Source organism: Urocitellus parryii, chromosome 8, assembly GCF_045843805.1.
Source record: "Urocitellus parryii isolate mUroPar1 chromosome 8, mUroPar1.hap1, whole genome shotgun sequence".
NCBI lineage: Eukaryota > Metazoa > Chordata > Mammalia > Rodentia > Sciuridae > Urocitellus > Urocitellus parryii.
The window spans coordinates 146,595,646-146,604,026 of record NC_135538.1 but is presented as its reverse complement, the minus strand read 5'-3'; positions in this window follow the sequence as shown (position 1 = coordinate 146,604,026).

Sequence of the window (8,381 nt, the reverse complement as noted above, 5' to 3'; positions counted from 1 at the left end):
GTTTTTCTTTTAAGCTGTCTGTGAACAAGGGGTGGTACTAAAATGTGATTTACAGGTGTCTTTTGGAGCATCCTAGGACTACAACCCAAACTTGTGAGAATATCTTTTTCTAAGGGTGTGGTAGAGCCATCTAGTTCTCTCTCACAAGAGCCAATTATCAGGAATATTTGGACCCAAGTGTTAAACACAGCCATTATTTAAATTAAATTCTGTAAAGTTATAATTAAATGAATCATATTGAAAGCAAAGATAATAAATATAACAATACCCTGCACAGCAAGAGTGTACGTTGACCATCTATGAATATTAAATCACTATGTCAAAAGACAAAGGAAAAACAAAGATGGAAGGAAGGAGAAAGAAGTGAGGAGGAAATAAGATTAAGTCTGTTATAGCTGGGTGCAGAGGAAAAGAAAACTGGCCTCTTATGATCGAGGTGTTTTGAGTCTGGGGGCACCTCTACACAGAAAGTTGCAACTAGAAGCCTAGATGCTCTGTCACCTTCTGTTCCCTCTTCCCTGGTAGAGAAGGGATCTCTGTAAGTCAGGGCAAAGGAGAAAAGGAAAACCTTACTTGCCATTGCCTAAGCTCTGGGGACAATTTCCCCCTTTCCTTCTACTCTGGTGGGAAGGTAACCATGTAGGAAGGAAAGTCAACTGGACATGGAGACCTGTCCCTGAACTCTCAGTGCCTCCATATGTCAGGGCAGGGTCAGTCAGATGCGGACCAGGGATTTCAAATTCCACACGAAACATTTTCAACGTTCATTCGGACTCAACTTTTCTAAGAAGTGGAAATGTACACAGAGAACTCAATTCTGATTCCAATCTCAATTCACTGAGTTTATAGCCTTCTTCTTGTGAATAGAAAAATTGTGTGCTGATTCTCATTCCTAAAGAGTCCCAACTGTCCAGTGATTACAGTCTTAGCTGACATCTTGAGTGCTTGCTAAGATGTCAACGGGGGAAGCTGTTGGCCAGGTCGGCATTTCTATGTTATCAGTCCTTTCTTGGTTTAAAGCAAGGGTTAGGAAACAATGACCCATGGCTGAATTGGGCCCACTGTCTGTTTTTGTATGATACCTGGCCTAAGAATGGATTTTATGTTTTCAAATGATTGAAAAAAAAATCAAATGGAAAATAATATTTAGTGGTTTGTAAAAAAGTACATGAAATTCAAATCTCAGTGTTTATATAGAAAGTGTTATTGGAACACTGACCCTCTGAGTTACTTACGGTTGCTTTTGTGTTACCATGGGCAGAGTTCAGTAGTTGTGACATGGCCTGCAAAACTTGAAATATTTATTGTCTAGCCTTTTCTGAAGAATATTTGCTGATCCTTTGTTTTAAATGATAAATTGGGTCCTAACTACATGGGACCCAAATGACTTGAAAGAGTTGTGGAACTTCCAGATAGGGTGGGAGAAGAACATATCCCAGGGAACAGCAGCCACAATGGGGACGAGGAAGGGGGTAGCTCATGAAGTAGCAGAACTCTCAGGCCTGTAAGACATTTTAAGTGGCTTCATTTGGCTCATCAAACCCTCCAAGGCCTCACTGGAGCACCCTGTTCAACAGGATACTGTGGAGCGTGAACAAAAAACCTCACTGTGTGTTCATCTGTTTTGCATCAGAGACATCTATGTACCTGGGGCATGGTAGATTCTGCAAAAAGAAAAGAAAGCACCAGATTGTAAGAAGTGGGTGGCATTTCGAGCATCATCTTTAATTCAAAAGACCTAATTTTAAAGTCCCACGTAGTTCCTGGTTCTTCATGGCCCTTTGTCAGACATTTCAACCCAATTATTGGATTTTTGGAGAACAGCCTCCCCCCCCCCACCAATCGTATGTATATACATTGTTTTGCTCAGATCTGAAGTTTCTATCTCAGCAATCCAATGTACTATGCGCATTGAGAAAGTTCACTAATCCGTCTATGAAGAGTTGTGTGGCAAAAGAAACTCCTACTGCTACAGAAAAGCTGAACCAGAATATTGTCATTAAAATACACACACACTATCAACTCATTTGCATATTAAGATTTTTGGAAAGTATGTGCCAACACCCACATTGAAACTGGCAATGACTTAGTGGAGCTACCCCAAACTGCTGAGTGCAACTGTATTTGGGTATCTCTTTAAGGGACTTAATATGACAGATTCTTGTAGAGAGCAACCAGAAATAAATAAGTAGGCCCGCAAACAGGGGAACAATTGTTTGCTCAACCTTGGCATTAGGCCAACAATCTTGATGTTTGCTCATTCAATGCAAACTGGGTAAATACAGAGAGAAAACCCCAGTCTCTAGGGTAATCACTCAGAGAAAGGCAGCTTAACAGTAAATTTAGCTGCAATAAAATCCCTTGGAATTATAAGACTTGCACTGACACTGCATTTAGATATTATAGAGGTCTAATCGTGTGCTGGGGGCTTTAATGGAGATGTGTAAAGAGAGAAGTGATCCTTCCTGAATGGCGTTTGGAAAGGCAAGTTTGCTTTTTAGAAAACTGTAACAACTCTTAAGGTTACACATGGCAATTTTCACACGCTGATATTCTCACAATTAAAGAAAAGTAATATTTAAACTATTTTCACTGCTTCCAATTTTGGCAGTACGTGGGCACAAAGCACGAAGACTTTTTGAATTAGTGGTGTGATTTTTCCGTGCTGGCCTTGAACATATTGTTTGACGCTCCAGGGGAGTTTGGCTGCTTGAAGAACTGAAAAAATGAGGGGAAGAACAAAGTCCTCTAAGAGACTTCAATTTTTTCTCTGCTGGAATGTGGTGGAGAGAATGCTGCGCCAGCTGGCATGATTCTGATTCCAGCCCTGCTCTGGGCCTGGGGACCAGCTGCAAGGAAGTCATTTAATCTCTGTGGGCTGGCCCCTACCTCTTTAGGTGAGGGGCTGGACAAGGAGAGGCTGGACATTTCACAGCTCCTGGAGATCTGGTTCTCAAAGTGAGATCTGGTTCTCAAAGTTATGGGATACTCTCCGCTGCTGTCATAAAGGCATAGTCCACAGATGCGTAGAATCAGAATCTTCAGGATGTACATTCCAGTTTTTTTTTTTTTTTTTTTTTTTTGGTACTGGGGATTGAACTCAGGGGCACTCAACCACTGAGCCAAATCCCCAGCCATATTTTGTATTTTATTTAGAGACAGGGTCTCATTGAATTGCTTAGCACCTCACTTTTACTGAGGCTGGCTTTGAACTTGAGATCCTCCTGCCTCAGTTTCCCAATCCACTGGGATTTCAGATGTGTGCCACTGTACCTGGTCAGGATGTATCCTCCAGAATCTGCGTTTTTCTTTTTCCCTTTGTTTGTGGTCTGGGGATGTTGCATGCTTGGCAAAGGCTCTACTACTGAGCTATGCACCCCCTAACCCTGGAATCTGTATTTTTTTAATCTCAGGTTATTTGAGTGCAAAGTGTGCTTGACACATTCATTACAGAGAGCAGAGAAGAACTGGGCCTTTAGAGAGAGATGGACTGGTTTCGCCTTTGACTTTGGAAAGTTAATTCACTTTTTTGGGGTCTCAATTTATTCTTCTTAAAAATAGGGCATAGCAATATCACTTACCTCCTAGAGTTATTGGAGAAATTAAATTTGGAAAAATAAAAAAGACCTGAATGGATCTTCCCACATAGTAAATATCCACTATATGGCAGTTGAGATTATTTAGACTTTAGGGCTGATATATTTTTTTATTGTAGGTGGGTCAAATTTGATAGAATGCTTACAAATCTATCAAATTAGCCTTTTGTAAGTCAACTAAGCTTTTTTTTTTTTTTTAAGAAGAGGATTTAGTTTTATTTTAAACTCATGAGGTTGATTATATCTCAATTTTATACCAACATAGGTCAAATGTCCCCGAGTCAAAATGTATTAGGCTAAAGCCTTTATGAAGATCTGCTGCCCCCGACCCGTGTGGGCAGCTGAGCTTAAGTTCGCTCCTTAGAATTTCCAGGGACACCAAATAAAACACAGACACACAAAACAAGCTTCAGGACGGCTTCTCCGCTTTCGGCCTCAGGCTCCCCAAATGGGAGAGCAAGAGAAAGTCACAGAGGCTGGGAGAGGGAGCAAGCACGTTCAGAATTGGATTTTACTGGGGGGACCCTTATGCTTAGAAAGTTCCATCCAAAAAAGGCCAGAAGGGGCAGAGATACAAGGGACAGGAGTGTAATTCAACCAAGGGGCGTGGCCTACATCTAAAGACAAACCCTCAGCTTCCTGAACCTGGACTACAGAGCACTAGGAAATGGAAAGGTAGTGAATGGTCAAAGCCTCTCTCTTCAGGATGGAAGGCGTGAGTCATTCAGAGTGGCTCCCCACAAAGATCAAAAACACGCCATCCCTTTGCGTCACAAGCCCCTGATGGGACTCAAGCCAGCCCTCCTCTCCTCTGGAGCACCCTCCTGTCCTGAGGCCCTGCTGCTCCTGCCAAGCCTTCCCCCCTCCATCTTCTCTTTCATTGACTCTGCCATCTTGGCAGACAGAGTGAGCTGCCTGTTCTCTGTTCTTCAAAATCAGCTGCAGTAAGGCCTGAGAGTCAAAATCCCTTGGAGGAAAATTCTCCAAGGAGAATCTAACAGGGAGGCTGCAGTGCATCTTTCTGTGAGGTCTGGGGTGCAGGAGTGGATGGGGTGGGAGAGAGGGAGGGAGAGAGAGACAGAGACACAAGGTACCATGGACTAAGATAGGAGAGAGGGAGGGAAAGGGACGGGGAGAGATGAGAATCAAAGATGGAGAGAGAAAGAGTAAGGGAGATAGATGAATAATATATGATTGATTGATAAAAAGGCAGATGATAGATGATTGATTGATAAAAAGGCAGAAATGGATTGTTTATGAAGGGAAAGCCTTGGGTTATCTTTCTCAGTTATGAATACATGGGGATGACTAGACCAACTTCTACTGGAAAAGAAGAATTCAGTGTCTCAGCCTCTCTGTGCCTGAATTGGATTTACACACACCAGGTGGCTACAGTGTCACTGCTTGCAGAAATGGCTCTGCTACATTTAATTCCTCAAACATTTATTGGGCACCTACTCATTTTTGCCCACATTAACTTCAGGCTCACCTTTTGGCTGTGTGTCAGTTGGCAGAATGCTCTTAATGACAATCATTAAGGGAGTGGGAGGGGCTAGGCAGACACTGAGGGACCAAGAATAAGAAGACATTCATTCTTTATTTAAAAAAAAAAAAAAAGTAGGTGCTAACTTGGAAGTGGAATTTGAAAATGCAAAACTCCAGCTCGGTTTTGTAAATGGCCCCAAGTGTCTGCCCATGGTTAGTGATTACCAGTGGTTAGGAACATTGTGTCCACACTTTCAGGTGCTAATATTGAATAACTGCGTGGATCAAAAAAGCTGCTCTACAGACTGAGGGTATGGCGGGTCCCAAGGCCCTTAAGTCTACCTCGCCTGAGTGGATGTTAACAGAACTTCCTGGCACTCAGCATGTGATAACTCTGCATTGCATCACAAAAAGCCTCTCCATTTTCTTTCTAAATGCGTTTTGGTAGTGACCAGATGCTGCTCTGACATCTATGCACTCCAGCGAGTGCTACAGCTGGGAACAGTCCTCTCCCTTAGCAGGTTTTGTAGCTAACAGCACCCTTGGTACTTTTCAGCACAGAGTCCCTAAAGACTTAAAAGGAGCAATTGAAGAAATATCCATACTAGGCAGGCCTGGAACTTTCCTGCTGAGTTTATTCTTGTTCCCTTCTAGAGTTAATCCCGCCAGACTAGTAATTAGACTGAATATTTACCAAATAAGTGCTCCAAGGGCACATGTGACAGTTATTCACAGTGATATTAACAAAGATATTCACCTGGCAGGAAGAATCCTAATATGAAAGGACTCTGCTCACTGTTATAAGATTGTACTTTCCATTGTTCAGAGCAGGTGTGCTGGAGATCACCTGAGGCTACAAGAGGTAAACTTCCAGCTTGTTATTTCCTTATGCTTTTAGTGTGGGATGAATTAAATTCAGCGACAAATTTAAAATTCTTTCACTTTCCACAGGACTCTGTGCTGAAAAGTACCAAGGGTGCTGTTAGCTACAAATCCAGGGAAAAGGTTAAGAAATACTTCTAGCAATTTACCAAGCAAGGTAAATTGATAATGTCTGACATGTAGTAAGAGGAAAAAAAAAATCTCACCTATCCCCTTTTCTCAATCTGTTTTATAAAAGAAACAGAGGGTGACACAGAAAAACCATCTCAATTGTATTATTATCAAACATCTAGACAGCCGCAGGAAATTCAGCAAAATAATGCTTCCCCCTGGGCCCTTTCTCCTACTGCAAACTGGTCCAGCTAGACGTCTGCTTCTAGTCCAGGTGGAGAAACAGGCATCAGATTCACCCTTCCCCTGAAAACAATTAACAAACACATTGGGCATCTGGCTGGGGAGGACAGTGATCCCTGAGAGAAGGAAAGCAACTTGGTGGGCTGTGTGATCAGGATGCCTTGCAGAACCCTATGGGTGGCCTGAATTGAGGAGGAGGAGTTGAGCATCCAGGGAGGAAAAAGGTGGCCAGAATTTGGAGGGTAAAGTAACTCAGAGGTGACAGGATTCTGGAGAGCTGCATTCAGCAGAAGACTGGTCAATACTTTCACCTACAGAAAGTTTACCAAGCTGGAGAAGAAGCCACCAGGAGGACTAGAGGAAAGGAGTCAGCCCACAGTGACTGTTTCACCAACCAAAGCAGGAAGTCCTTGAACTCAGTGGTAGGGAGTTACTCCGTGCAAAGTGTCCCTATGGTCCCACCTAATACACTGTAAAAGCAAGACCTGACACTCTGTCCAAGTAAAAGAGCTGCATCCAAAAACAGCACTCAGGAATATTTACAGGAACACAAAACTATCTGGCACCAAGCAAGATAAATTCATAATGTCTGACATGTAGTAAGAAACTTACCAGGCACGCAAAGAGGCAGGAAACTATGACCCACGATTAGGAGAAGAGAGGACCAATCAAAACCAAACTAGATGTTAGACACAGATGTTAAGATCAGCAGACGAGGGCATTAAAACTTATTATTATTATACTCCTTGAGCTAGAGCAAAAAATGGGCATGTTAACTAGAGACATAAAAGGTATTAAAAAGTCCCAAACTGAATTTTTAGAGATGAAAACTGCAATGTGTGAGATTTTATTTTTTTAAAAAGGGCATTGAATGGGATTAATCACCAATTAGACATTTTACATACATGCTCGCGCGCGCACGCACGCACGCACACACACACACACACACACACACACACAGAGAGGAACAGTGAACTGCAAGTTAACAGTGAATGTATAAACTATGACACTATAATAGAAACCACCCCAAAAGAAAAACAGAGGAAAAGAAGCCAAAAATGGACATAGGATCACAGAACTGAGGGACCACTTCACGCAACCTAATATACACACCAGTGGAGCCCCCCAAAAAGAAGAGAGAAGGAGACAGGGATAGGGAAAATATTAAAAATATTTTAATAATATTAAAAATTCCAAATTTGAGGAAAACGCTGAGTTCACAGATTCAAGATACTCAAGGGACCTCCTGCCACAAGAAACACAAGAAACAACAATGCCAAGGAACATCTTCATTAAATTTTCTCAAAACTAAATGATAAGGAGAGATATCCTAGAGGGAGACAGAGAAAGAAACCATGCCAATATACTAAAAGAAAAATGTGGGAACCTGTGGGCTTTTATACCCTGTGAAAATATCTATCAGAACCAAGGGATGTCTTCCAGACATACAGAAGCTGAAAGAATTTGTCACCTGCCGTCCTGTCCCATACATAGGAAACGCAAAAGGAAATCCTTCAGGTAGCAGGGAAATGAAACAAGGTAGAAATATGGACTTGCACAGGGTTGGAGGAACAGGAGGCGCACTGACCACATGTGCAAGTATGAGTTTTTCTTACTACTTACATATATTGAAAGATAATTAATTGTTAAAACCAACATAATAACAATTGCCTGGGAGGTTTATGACATGTGAATGTATAAATTATGACAGAAAATCATACCCTGAGGCTGGGAGGGGAGAGATGGGAATGTACTAGATGAAATGAAAAGAACAACCACCACACACCAATGACACAATCTCTTGCTAAGTTCCCAAATATCTGGGAACCAAGAAACAAGAATCTCTGTGGCTGGGTTCTTTCCCCAGTTATTTGGGAAATTAAGACACTAGTGAGCGTTGTGTCAGTGTTTTTGGATTTATTTGGATGGAGAACATATTAGTTTTTTAAACCTATGTAACAAATTTCCACCAATGTAGTGGCTTAAATTGACACGTGTATGATCTCACGGTTCCCATGGAGCAGGGGTTCAGGCATGACTTAGCTGGGCCATCAAGGCTTGGCT